Source organism: Papio anubis, chromosome 16, assembly GCF_008728515.1.
Source record: "Papio anubis isolate 15944 chromosome 16, Panubis1.0, whole genome shotgun sequence".
In the NCBI taxonomy this organism is placed as follows: Eukaryota; Metazoa; Chordata; class Mammalia; order Primates; family Cercopithecidae; genus Papio; species Papio anubis.
The window spans coordinates 13,874,993-13,890,463 of NC_044991.1; positions in this window are offsets into that span (position 1 = coordinate 13,874,993).

Sequence of the window (15,471 nt, forward strand, 5' to 3'; positions counted from 1 at the left end):
TATAACAAAGTATAGTGGCTTAAAACAACAATTATTTTATCATCTCTCTAAATTCCGTAATCTGAACTGCTCTCAACTGGGTGGTTCTTCTGTTCTTACCTGTGGCCACTCATGTGGCTGCAATCAGCTGAGGGTGGGCTCAGCTAAGACACTGGGAAGCTGGGCTCTCATCTCTCTGTGTGGTCTCTGGGCCTCTCATTCTCATGTGGCATCTCCATATGGTGTCTCCAGCAGGGCATCTGAATCTACCCGGCATATCTGGGATCCCAAGAGCATGGAAGCTGTCAGGACCTCTTCAAGCTTAGGACCAGAGCAGGCACAGTGTCCCTTCCACCCCATTCCATTGTTTAAAGCAAGCTGCAAGCCCTGACCACAGCCAAGAAAAGGTGGCAATAAAGCAAGTTGCAAGGACCATCTACAGTCAAGGAAAGGTGGCAATACAAAGGTATGAATACTTAAAAGCACAGTTTATCAGAAACCGCTGATATAATAGACGACCACAGTCAAGATTCTTTCTATTGCAAGTAAAATAAACTTGACTCATACTAACTAAGGGTTTTTAAAAAAATAGATTGGGGGAGGATGATTTATTAGCTTTGTAACTGAAAGCCCAGGTGTGCATTTGTCTTTAGGAATAGATGGATCGAGGGGCTCATTGATATCATCAAGGTTTTATCTTTCTTTTCATTTCTCAGACAGATTCTCTCTTAGTGGTGGGTAAGATGGCTGCCCACATTTCTAGAACCACATCCTATCAGCTCAGCAAGCATACAACGGTATGAATACTTAAAAGCATGGTTTATCCAATACACTACCATAGTCAAGATTCTTTCTACTGCAAGTGAAATAAACTTGACTCATACTAACTAAAGGTTTTTTAAAAAATGGACTGGGGGAAGATGAAGTAGGTGGGTTATGCCCATTTGACAGATGGGGAAACTGAACTCGGGCAGTCAGAGCATTTCCTCATGTTCAGTGGTAAGTTTAGAATTTGTAGTATGTTTCCTTCCATTGCAATGTGTAGGCAGGGAAAAGAGAGGAGGGAGTTCAGGGGTCAGTCTGTGTTTTTGGCTTAGACAGCTGAGGTTTCTGTAATCACATGTGGACCTGGAATTTTAATTCCACTTCCATCCTGGAATTTGCTGTAGCCAGGGAGCTGCTTGCTCAGGGCTCCTCAGCCTGGGGAGTGGGGCCCTCACCTACCCCCTCGCTCCAAGGTCACTTAACTATGGGACTGGACTTTGCCCTGGCCCTGCAGAATAATCCTGGTCACTCTCCTCACCCCTGCCTCCCACCCTCTGGAGGTGGAGGGGCACGAACCACAACATGTGGTCTGACTGAATTCCAGTGGGGGCGTCACTTCCTACCCTATACTCCCCCACCTGATACCTGCTCACCCTTCAGCCTGCAACACCAAGAAATGGAACTCTTTCTTTCTTGCTTGTCTGCAATACATTTTAAGAATCTAGGTAGCAATCTGGCATTATTTAAAGTTCATTTACTGAAGCATCTGTTCAGAATCGGCAAAGGTTGAATGTATGTGTATTTATGTTACAGGACATTATTATCCAGTAAGGTGTGTATATTACACAAGCAGGCAATCATGGTGATCTGCCTGGTACAGCGGCCTCTTACTGATGCATTTTGTGACCCACTCTCTGCTTAGGTTGTTGAATTCATGTATTCATTTCACTCTCACAACACTTGAGTAGAGGACTCTCAGGAGTCCCGATTGACAGAAGTGGAAACGGAAGCTCAGGGAGGTCAAGTCTCTCTGCAAGTGTCACACAGCTAGAGCTAGCAGCTGAGCCTGAATATTCTTTCATCTCCACTGTGTAACAGCAGCAGTCACCACTGACCCCAAACACTCACCCCCGGGACTCATCTCCTCTCTACTCAGCTACCCCTCATCCCCCACCCTGCACCAGTTGGGCACACCCAGTGGACACCAGTTTGCCCCACAACCAAGACATTCTTTCCATTCTATTGCTCATATGGTTGGTGAGATCATTTGAAAATATTCAGAAGTGGCCAAAACTAGGAGAAAAGCAAAACCAATATAATGCAAATAATAATAAGTACAAAAGTTCAAAGGTTCACAGGGGATGTAATAATACATCCAAGACTCCTTGGCACAGCCCCATAAGGACAATATTATTTTCATTCTTCAGATGTGAAACTGTTGTTCCTAAAGAGTAAATAATTTGTCCCAAGGTCACAGAGCTAGTAGGTTGCCTGAGCCAGATATTGAACCCAGGTCAATGTGGCACCGAAATCAATGCAGTTTCCTTTCCACCCTGCTGCGAAAGGGCCCCTGAGCTCGACAAGCTCACAGTCACGTTGGGAGAAGACAATTCCATGGATAATTGCTCCACAGCAAACACAGGTCACAGTAAACACAGGTCAGTATGAGAGTGGTGTGTGAGCAGGAAGAAGAAATCAAGGAGGGTTTCTGGGAAGAGGTGATGCCTGAACTGAGTTATACAGGGTGAATGGCAAGTGCAGTGAGCCTACAGGAGGGAGAGGGCAGGACAATGCCAGAGGAAGTAGCACGCTGTCACTGCCAGCCATTACTGCATGCCATTGTCACAGTGGTCTATGTTAGCCTTCAGGGTAAACCAAAGGTAACGTCTCCCTTGTATGTGACTCACATGGCTATATCAGTGATATGGTTTGGCTCTGGGTCCCCACCCAAACCTCATGTCAAATTGTAATCCCCAGTGTTGGAGGAAGGACCTGGTGGGAGGTGACTGGATCATGGAGGCGGTCTCTAATGGTTTAGCACCATCCCCTTAAGGCTGTCTCATGATAGAGTTCTCCTGAGATCTGCTTGTTTAAAACCATGTGGCACCTCCCCACCCCTGCCTCCTGCTCCCGCCTTGTAAGGCGTGCTGGCTTCCCCTTTGCCCTTCCGCCATGATTGTAGGTTTCCTAAGGCCTCCCCAGAAGCAGAAGCCTGTACAGCCTGCAGAACCGTGAGCCGATTAAACCTCTTTTCTTTATAAATCACCCAGTCTCCGGTATGCCTTTACAGTAGTGTGAGAAAGAACTAATACAATCAGTAAAAGTGACGGTCATCTGATATGCTGTCATCTATCAGATTTACTACAAATCTTGTGGGGAGAATGGGAGATGTTTTTAACTGAAGTGAAATTCATATAGCATAAAATTAACCACTTTAGACAATTGAGTGGCATCTAATGCCTTCAGAGCTCAGAGTGTGCAGAATATTGTGCGACCACCACTCTCTCTGGTTCCAAACCATTTTTATCACCCCACGATGCAGTGACCTCAACACCCATTAAGTAGTTGACCTCAACAAGCTCATAGGTGGAGAGCAGACAATTCCATGGATAATTGCTCCACAGCAATGATCATAGTAAACAGAGGTGAATATAAGAGTGGTATGTGAGCAGGAAGAAGTAATCAAGGAGGCCTGAGCATCACCTCTTCCCAGAAGCCCTCCTTGATTATTTGGTGCCACTTTGACCTGGTTCCAATAAAGCCCATTAAGCAGCTACTCCCTGTTCCTCCTTCCCTCCAGCCCCTGCTTTCTGTCTCCAGATTGACCTAGTCTGGATATTTCATACATATACGTGGTGTGACCTTGTGTGTCTGGCGTCTTTCACCGAGCATAATTTAATATTTTACAAATTTTCTAGTTGAGGAGGAGAGGGCAGAGCTCACACTGTGGTCTACAGTTGACACAGCATCTCCCGCTCTCTCTCCCTTCTACCTTGTTCTTATCCCTTTAGACACGTCCTGCCCTCCTTTGAGGGCCCAGAAGTCAGATCCACAGGCCTAGGTAAGTCCCTCCTCTGCCATTTTCCTTGGACATCTTATGCCCTTTCTGAACCTCAGGCTTCCCATCTGTCAAATGTCATGATTGACAAACGATGTGCATATACCTAACAGAACTGAATTCAACACTTACAAATGGTTAAGATGGTGAATTGTATGTGTTTCTTTTACCATAATCTAAAAATGAATACAAGGGAAAACCTTTAGAAAATGAGACTGTTGGATCGGTGACTAGGGGCCCCTAATCCTGTAGAATCGTGAGACCAAGCATTCCTGATTGAGACTTAGGGAGAAGAAAGGCAAGACAAGGAGACAGAAGGGAAAGGAACAAAGGAGGAGAGCTATAGCGGTGGGAGGAGGAGGAGGAGGAAAAGGAGAAGGAGGAAGGAAAGGGGTGGGCCATTCTGCTTCCCCAGTTCATTTCCTCTCTGCCTCGATTGGTACTTGTTTTTATTTCTCAATTCTCAGCCATCGTCATTCTACAAATCTTGGTCCTAAACCCCAACACGAGCTGTGGGTTAGTCTGCAGTATTGAAACAAAATGGGAACTACTGGGTTTTCAAACTGATTCAGCCTCTGAATTAAAAAACATTTTTTCTCAGTCGAATTTGACCCAGAATCAGGATGGAAGCAATAAAGATTTAATAAGAAAAAACTGGTTCAACGATGTCCTTAAAACCTACCAACTGTATTACCTGGAGCCTTTACACTGGTACCAACATCAAGCATCCCCCTCTTGGCTGAAGGAACACCAAGGCAGATAGCGACCATACATTCTGGATTTGCTCAGCCAGTTTCAAATACCCAGTTCCCTGTTCCCAGAGCACCCTCCCTTATCGAAATGTGAGCTGCCATTTTGGATCAGGAATTAAGATTCCTGGGGACAGGAGGCTATAACTCCCAGGGAAGGCCACAGTTCCTGGAAGACTAATTACACACCAGCAGGTGCCTCTAAAGTGCAGGTGAATAAATGGGTTTCGACAGCACTGTAAGTAGGAATCCAAGAATGTCTTAGAGAAGAACCACTGTACACACAGAGCCAAAAATAAAAATATCCCCCATTTGATTTATTCTCCTTGGAGACTGTCCTGGAAAGAAGCTGAACGCTATGGTGGTGCTTCAAAGTCCCAGCTGAAAAGGCAACTGGAAGCAGAGAGAACAAGCAGAATAATAGGAGGCTGTTATCGAGGCAAATGCAGAGTTCTAGGAGGGGCATGAGGTCAGGGGGAAGAAACCCAGGAGGACTTCTGGTAAGAGGTGACATTCGAGCTAAAACATGAAGGATGATCAGCAGGTAGATAGTCCAGCAGGAGTGAGAGGGCAGAAAACCTCTGAAATCAATGGTAACCATGGTTGTATTTGGATAGCAAGGGATTACTGGTGACACGCCCCCGCCCCCCCCCCCCAACCCCTGGCCCTGTTTAGCTCCTTGATTTTCTATTGTTTCTTTAAAGAGTACATGTCATATTTATAATCACATTTTTTTAAAGCAGGGAAATGTCGCAGTTTCAAAGGATTTCGAGAGTTTTCATGAGCACATGGGCTGACATCTGCATTGTGATCACAGGAATGGAGACCCTCTCCTTCGTGAGCCCTCAGCAGGTTCTTTCCTTTGCCAGGTGTGTTAGCCAGCTCGGGAGGGGGCCTGAACAACAGAAATGGATCCTCTCACCCTTCTCAAGGCCAGAAATCTGAGATCAAGGTGCTTTCTTCTGAGGCCTCTCTTTGGCTGTAGATGACTGTCTCCTCCCTCTGCTTGTCTGTGTCCTAATCTCCTCCACTTGTAAGGACACAAGTCACACTGGATTAGGACTCATTCTAAAGACCTCCTTTTAATTTAATCACTGTCGTAAAGATCCTGTCTCCAAATGCAGTCCCATTCTGAGGTACTGAGGGTTAGGGCTTTGACATAGGAATTTTGGGGGGACAAAGCCAGCCGGTAGCACCGGGGTATAGATAAGTGGTTAGAGGTGAGCCCTGGATTTTTCCCTTTTGCTATGGGAGAGTTCAGAGTCATTAGAACTTGCCTGATTTTGATGCAAAGGAGCCGGATGCTGAAGAGGAAACACGTGGGTTGTTGGAATGGCTCTGAAGGGTCAGCCACTGGCCCTCCCAACAGCCAAGGAAGAGCACTAGATGGGAGTCCCCAAAAAACACATGGAGGCTGGGTGCAGTGGCTCATGCCTGTAATCCCAATGCACTGGGAGGCCAAGATGGAAGGATCACATGAGGTTGGGAATTAAGGTTATGTGAGCTGACGCCAGTGCACCCTGTCTCTAAAGAAAAAACGAAACACGACACACACGCAAACTAATCATCCTCCCCCTCGACACACATGCAAACACACATCATACACAGACACTGCATACACACACACACCATACATAGACACGCCATACACACACACACCACACATAGACACACAAACACACACCATACATAGACGCACCATACTCAAACACACACCACACATAGATACAATAAACACACCACAATATTCAGACACTTTACAAACACACAACACACATAGACACGCCATACACAAACATCATACATAGACACACCATACACAAACACACACCATACATAGACACACAAACACACACCATACATAGACGTGCCATACGCAAACACACACCACACATAGACATGCCATACACAAACACACATCACACACAGACATGCCATACACACACACACCACACATAGACACGCACACACACACACACCACACACAGACATGATTGACGGATTAGGACACACCACAGAGACACCACACAGACAATTCTACACAGACAACGCAGACACAATCTACACAATACTCCCACACACACCACACACAGACACACCACACACATACCACACACAGACACACCCACACAATAGACACACCACCAATAACAGACACACCAACACACACACACCAATAACACAGACACACCACATCAATAACATACCACACACACCACACACAAGACACCACACAGACACACCACACACAGACACCACACACACTAATAATAATAATAATACACCACAATACACAGACACACCACACAGACACACCACACACAGACACCCCACAGACAACACAGACACACCACACCCTAATAATAATAATCACACAGACACCAATAATAATAATACCAATAATACACAGACACACCACTGACAGACACACCAATAATAATATTCATTTAATAATAATAGACACACCCAATAATAATAGACAACTAATAATACCACCACATCATCAATCTAATAATAATAATAATTCAATAAGATTAATTCAATAACAGACAACTTCACAGACAACGCACACAGACACACCACACACACCCCAAACACACCACACACAGACACACCACACACATACCTCACACACAGACACACCAATAATAATAATACCACACACAGAATAATTCAATAATAATACATACCAATAATAATACCACACACAGACATACCACACAGACACACCACACACAGACACACCAAACACACACCACACACACACAGACACACCACACAGACACCACACACAGACACCCCACAGACAACGCACACAGACACACCAAGACACACCCCATTAATAATTCACACACAGACACACCAATAACATACCACACAGACACACCATCAATAATAATCCACAATAACAGATCAATAATTCAATATCATACCAATACCACACCAATAACAGACATGACCAATAATTACCATCAATAATCAATAATAAGACACACCAATAATAACACCAATAATCAATAATAACAATCCACCAATAACTCCACACACACCAATAACACAGACACACCATCATCATCATCATCAATAATGATCATTGACCAATAACAATAATAACAATAATAAGTATCAATGGACCACAATAATAACCAATAATAGACATCATCAACCACAGACACAATCATCAATCATCAACACCACAACAATGATCATCAACTAAGACACACCAATAAGATCATTCCAATAAGACAACCATCAAGACAATAACTAACAACAACTCACCACCAATAACCAATAACACCAATAAGATCATCAACCAATAACACACACCAATAATCATCCACAATACATCAACTAACAATACATCAACCAATAACATCAACCGTAATAACCACAATAATCAATCAACCAACAACCACCACACACAGGCACAATTCAATAATAATATCCTCACACACACCACAATAATAATAATAATAATAATTCACAATAATAATAATAATACCACAATAATAACATACCACACACACCACACACAGACACACACCACACAGACACACCACACAATAACACACCAATAATAATAACACATACCAATACACAGACACACCAATAATAACTCATAATAATAATAACACCCAATAACACACCACAATAAACACACATACCAATACCACCACAATAATAGACACACCAATAACATACCACAATAATAACCACACACAGACACACCACACACACCAATAAACACACCCACAATAACAATCAATAACACAAACACACACACCACAATACCAATAACCACACACAGACACACCACAACAATAAGACACACCCCACACCCAATAATAATAATAATCACACACACCACACACAAACACACACATACTAATAATACCACCAATATTAGACACACCACACACAGACACACCCCACACACCCCACACACACACACTCCACACACACCACACACACAAACACACATACCACACACACCACACACAGACACACCACACAGACACACCACACACACATACCACACACACCACACACACACACCACACACAGACACACCACACACACACCACACACACCACACACACACACACACACACACACACACACCCCACACACAGACACACCACATCAATAACATACCAATAACACCACAATAATGAGACACACACCACACAGACACACACCACACACACACACACACCCACACACAGACACACATACCACACACAGACACACCAATAATAATAACCCCACACACACCCAATAATTCACAATAAACACACATACCACACACACCACACACACACACACCACACACAGACACACATACCACACACAGACACACCACACACACCCCACACACACACTCCACACACACCACACACACAAACACATACCACACACACCAACATAGACACACCACACACACCCGACACACACACACTCCACACACACCACACACAGACACACCCACACACACCCCACACACACACTCCACACACACCACACACAGACACACATACCACACACACCACACAGACACACTACACACAGACACACCCCACACACCCCACACACACACACTCCACACACACCAAACACACTCCACACACACCACACAGAGACACACCACACAGATGCAGGCACACACGGACACACCTCCATCAAGGATCATTCTACTCTGTTGCAGGGTGTGGGCTGTGCCAGTGATGGGGGCAAGAGGGACTGAGGGGGAGGGGACTGAGGAAGACAGGATACAGTGAGAGGGGACAGCGCCTTTGTAATCCAGTCAGAGCTGGGGCGAAGATGCCTTGGGGCCAAGCGTTCTCACTTCCTGTGGGCCAGCCTCCCTCGCTCCTCCAGGCCCGCCCAAGAAGGGAGAACCCAGAGACCTCCTCTTTCCAATCCTCCCCTGCCTTCTGAGTACATGCCTCCCTCTTGCGCCCTCAGCCCATGACCTCAGCCATGATCTTAGGGTGTTCGGCTCCCTTTTCACACTCCAGCCCACATGGGGCGCTAACCCCTTCCCAGGGTTCCTCTGGGCACCACTGGGATGGGGTGGAGCCTTCCAGGGCATAACACAAACCCAGGTGGCCAAGAGCTCCGTTCACCCTGGCCCCTTGAGCCCTAACCCCACCCTCTTTCCAGAGCCCCAGGCCCTTCCGGACCACAGTGCGTCTGAGCCCCTAACCCTAGCCCCTTCCAGCGTTCACATTCTCCAATTGTCCTCTTCTTCCCCTCCGTGAGGCTTCTCATTTCCCCAGCAAGGACACTGGGTCCTGGTCTCGGAGACCTTCCTGGAGAGTCAGCGGTTGTCAGAGGTGGCACCCCTGGCTCTCCAGGTTTCTATGCATAAAGCTATTCCAGGTCCTCTCATTCAGGAGCAGGCCAGGATCAAGGTCAGCTCCTCACAACAGCAACCCCATTATCATTTGTGTTGGATTTTATAGCCTTTCTCAGACACAATCTCATTTCGTATTCACCACGGCTTCCTCTTTAGCTCCATTTCACAGGTGGAAAAACTGAGACCCAGAGAGATGAGCCAACTGACTCAGGACCACAGAGTGGGCAAGTGGATGGAGCCGAGGCAGGGACCCAGGGCCATCTGTCTGCATGCCCCTGCCATCCTCACAAATGTCTTCCCTATAACCGTTCTCTCCTGGGGGGAAATCATGCTTAAGCGTGGATAAGGGGAGGAAGGAGAAACAAGGCTACAGGCTCAAGATCTGGCTCTCAGGAATGCAGAGATTCCTTTGAGTTAACACACATCATCCCACAGGGCTGATCTCATCGATATCATTAGATCCTGCAATGTCCACCCAGCCTGCTGGGGCCCTGGACGTGGGGAACTCTGTATCCTGTTTCCAGCCACAGCAGGTGGAAATAGTGTGAACTAATGAAATAGCGGCAGCGAAGCTAACAGCTGAATACTTGTCTCCTGGCAGGCGGCAGCTGACAGACTCCTGTCCTGCACACACTGGTCTCCCCCCTCCACCAGCTGGGAGGCCAGAGCGGGTTTCGGGGAAAGCACTGGACGTGAGTGGAGGCAGACAGATCAGGCTCTGGTCCTGGTGAGCTGCGTGACCTTGGGCAAGTAACTTGACTTCTCTGAACCTCAGTTTGGTTCATCCATAAAAACTTTTCATCTGTAAAGAAAAAGAAAAAGATAATGGGATCCACTCTGGTAACATATATGTTACTGCAACTATGTGGATGTGCTTGGCTAAAGACCACGTCTCGTTTTAGGGGATAGAAGGGGGCGTCAGTGTGAGACTGTGGCATCTGCCTGCCTACTCAGGGTCCTCCTCCCTGCTCACAGTAAGAAAGCCTGAAGCTAGAGGAAAATTCCACTGGGCACTGCTGCTACCTTTAAGCAGAAGGTCCTAGGCAGGTGGGAGTCCATAAGGTCTCATGCAGAGCAGGATGGGGCTGGGTAGGGGGGCCTTAGGTCCAGGAAAGCAACTTTGGGCGCAGAGTGAATCATGCTCTAGAAGTTTGGTGCAGGCAAACTGTCATTACACTCACCAAGGACTTAGGGCATGAACCTCCCGTGTGCCTGGCACACTTAGGCAGCCCCCAGGGACTCACCTCCACAATGACTTCATGGGCTTTGACTTCTCAAAGCCCCTCACCTCTCTGTCCAGGGACGTCTCCCTCTCCAGGCCATTCCAATGGCGTTGACATTCTGCCTCTTCCAAGCCTGAAGGGTATCTCGTGCCGCAGGCCTGTGCTCCCTTCGTCATCAATAGTGACAGGTTCAGGGATGATATGGGCCGAACTGAGCTCATCACGACTGGTGAATGCAGCTCTGGGACTTTATTTTTATTTTATTTTATTTTAAGATGGAGTCTCGCTCTGTCACAAGACTAGAGTGTAGTGGCGCGATCTCGGCTCACTGCAACCTCCACCTCCTAGGTTCAAGCGATTCTCCTGCTTCAACCTCCCGAGTAGCTGGGACTACAGGCACACACCACCACGCCCGGCTAATTTTTGTATAGCTCTGGGACTTTTGAGCAAGTTCTCAGGCAGTAGACTCCTTTTCCCCCAAAGGATTTGGACCTGAAAGTCTGTAGCATTGCAGGGACAGCCATCTTGACACCCTCAGGGGACAACCAGTTTGAGAGAGTGGCACAAGGTATTACTGAGAAGTAAGAGAAACAGCGTCTTCCTGACAGCATTTGGGTTCTGGATCAAACCATGCTTGAACCTTCGTGGACTTTTCAGTTGCATGAGTTAACAAACCCCGCACTGTCTTAAGCCAGCCCAGGTCAGATTTTCTCATCACTTACAGGCAAAAACAGACCTGACTGATAAACCCATTTTCTGGCATCAAGGTCCTTGTATAATTAACCAAATTAATAAAATGAAGGCTGCTTCAATTAGCACAGATTCAGAGCAAAAAAAAAAAAAAAAAAAAAAAACTGGATCATGTTTCCAGATACATGACTCAGGTTTTAGGACATCTCTACCCTACTTTAAGTATTGTAGAGGGAAAGATGCTCCAGAATCAGAAAGTGCTCGGTTTAAATCCACTTACTTCCTACCTGTGTGACCTTAGGTAAGTCACTAAACCTCTCTGAGATTCTATTTCTTCGAACGTCTGAGATAAAGTACATAAAGCACTAGGTACAGAGTAGGTGCTCGATAAATGCACCCCCCACACACACACACATACACACACGCGACATGGTTCAGCCCATCTAGATTTGCTTAATTAGAGGTACATGAAGAAGACCTATGGGGACAAAGAGGAAGGCCATCTGGGCTCCCGAGAATTCACCTATGGTAGGTGCTGCCCCGGTCTTCTGGCCTTATTCTAGAAGCAGGATAGTGTGGTAGAAAGGAGCAAGTGCTTTCGAGTCAGAGGACCTGGGCTGAAATCCTATCTCCATTCTGTGATCTTAGGCAAGTTGCCCAACCTCTCTGAGCCTTGTTCTTCCATCATTAGTAAAAAAGAAAAGGTTTTGGCTACCTCTTAAGGGGATACAAGAATCAAAGTGTGACGCTGTGCACACAGCACTCAGCACACTGTTCAACAAACAAGTGTGATTATTTTCCCAGGCGCCAGTCAGGGATCTTCCTCAAGGGTTCATCCTCAAGGTTCTCCTGCATCCGGCTCCCTGAGCTCAGCCATGCCCACGACCTGACGAGGTCAACTCCTTGACCTCTCTGATGACCACCAAAGCCCCATGGGTCTAGCCCTGACCTCACTCCAGAGTTCAGACACATCTCCACTAGGGTATCCTTCAGGCCCCCTAAACCCAGCACCAGCTCTTGTCTCCTCCACTATTCTCTGGAGGATTTGGGTAAGTCATCCTGGCCTTGGTTTCTTCATCTATAACACGATGTCATTTGTACAAGGTTATAGCCAATCACCGAGGAGGCTGTCCCAGCCCTAACATCCTAGGATTCAACACCACTCACTGTATCATCCCCCCGACTGAGCTCTACCTCCTCCCTACACTCTCCACCTTCAAAATCAATACGTTCCTTCTTCAGCAAGCCCCAGCTTGAAAATTTAGGGTCAGCTTGGATTTGTCCCTCTTGTTCATGCCACAGCCCCAATTCTGGAAGATTCTCTCCGAGAGATACTCCCCTATCTGCACACTCCTCCCTGTTGCCACCACCAGCAACCTCGCTCAGGCCCCAGCACCACACCTCAAGGAGGCCCCAGCCCCAGCTTCCCCCATGCAGCCTGCCCTCGACCCTTTCTATCCATGGAGCTTCCAAACAGCCTTTGCATGGAGCCTGGGATTCCTCATGGCATTGTCAAGAACTAGACCCCACCATTGACAATCTCAGTGCCCTGGAGATTCTTTTCAGGTTAGGGATAAGGAGAGGAACATTTTATGGTGCTCAGGTTAGATGTTCACTATGTATTAATTAAATTCGTTTGGTCATTCATGCTTCTCAAAACACATCCCTTGGATGTTCATCTCCAATCCAAGACAGACAACATCAGAGATCTTTTTGCAAATCATGAAGGGCTGGGGCCTTTGCGACTCAATGTCACACCCTTGTGACATTTTGCAAACAATTTCAGGGAGTCCATCTTCCCCCGGCCCTAGATAGAGCACAGTTTACTTCTGATTGAGCTCATGTTACAGGTGGAAAGACTGAGAAAGACAGAAGAAGGGACTTGTCTGAGACTATGCAGAACATCTCCTCCTACCAGGCACTAGATCCTTGCACAAAAGTGCTGAGTCCGCTCCCAGCCCCAGGCCCATGGCTTTGAGCAGCAGGTCACTTAACATCTAATGTCTTCATGCTGTTTCCTCATCTGTGCAAGAACAGCCATGTCTACCTGGCGAGGCTGTAGTGAGAGATCATATAAGCATAGGAATGGGGCTCAGCCCCGTTCTAGTTTCATTCTTTGCCTTGCTGTTTCTCTTCCTTTCCTGGCAGGATATGGAAGAAGGAAACATCGCTGCCATCTACAGTAGTCACAGAAGGCTTTATGGAGGAGGTGAGCCGTGCCTGGGCCTCAATTTTGGGTGCTGGAGGGAAGCAGGGGCCAAGAGTTATTAATAGGCTTGGCCTGATGGGCCCAGGGAGGCTGAATGTGATACAGACACCCAGCACCATGGTTGGGGAGTACCTGACACCGGAAGGGGAGGGGGCTGGGGGCTACGGGGAGTGCCACCTCCCAAAATAGCCAGAGCAGAAGCCTATATAGGTGGCCATCCCACCGCCAGGCTCACTTCCGGACAGGACCTCCCACCAGCCCAGCCTTTCAGGGCAAGCTTCAGCCCTCCACCCCCACCTGAGGTGAGTGGCAGCAACCGAGGTTGGAGGATAGAGGGATGCAGCAGGATGAGCCAGCTGGAAGGGACAGCTACATCTCCCCTGTCCCTAGTGACCCGGGGGCGGGGGGGTGTGGTGGGGGTGCTGGAGGCAGGGCAGCTGTGGAATGTAGGGCTGAGAGTATGCATTCCTGCTTCTCCACCCAGACTTCTGGTGTGGCCTGCGGCAAACTCTCCCCTCCCTCTGCCCCTGAGGCTGGGCCTCAGATTCCCCAGCCGTAGAACAAGAGGGGTGGAGCCAGACATCTGTGGACTCTGGTGATGCCGTAAGAGGAGACCCAGAGGGCAGAGGAGGACTACCGAGAGCTGATGGGATGACCTCATGACATTGATGCTCTGGCTGGGAGGACTCAGCCCCGAAGGGGGTTTCAAGTTGATGAGAGAACTCAGCAGCAAGGAGAGAGGGAGGAAGGAGACGGAAGAAGAGTGGGCCTCTGTTGAGGCTCCAGCCTTTGCCACAAGGTCACTGCTTAGGGGCTCACCAACAGCCAGTGTGGGGCTGAGCTGAGATGTATGGCACCTGATAGAGCTGGGTCCCAGGCACCAGGGAGGATCACCCAGAGAGTCACTGAATTCCACATGAGTGAGCCCAGGGGTGTGCTCTGCTCTGCTATTGCTTTGCCATGTGTCCTCAGACCACTCACGGATTCTCTGTGCCTCCGTTTCTCCACTGGTATAGCTGAAGGGTCTTTGAGCTGGGGAAATCCATTCTCCAACTAGGAGTGAGCTGGAGTGAGCTCACCCCTGGAGTGAGCTGAGCCTGGGAGTTGAAATGATAGCGTAGGAGCCTGGCATGTCTGAGTCAGCAGCCCAGCTGGGGACAAGGTGCAGAGGTGACGGCAGTAGCAGCAGGGGCTAGGGCAGCTGAGGGATCCTGTGAAGTCCTGGATCAGAGAGGCATCAGGTCAGGAGCTGCAGTCTGGGTGCCTTGGAAGCCAGCTGGCGGGCTGTGGCCTGAAGGAGCTGACTCACAGGGAGGGGGCAGCTGGAGCCAGCAACTGTATCCTAAGGTTTCCAAGAAGGGCACCCATCCACGGCTGAGCTGCAGGAGACAGTGTTGACAATGATGTCAGGGAACTTGAGCTACTGGGCAGCTGGACAG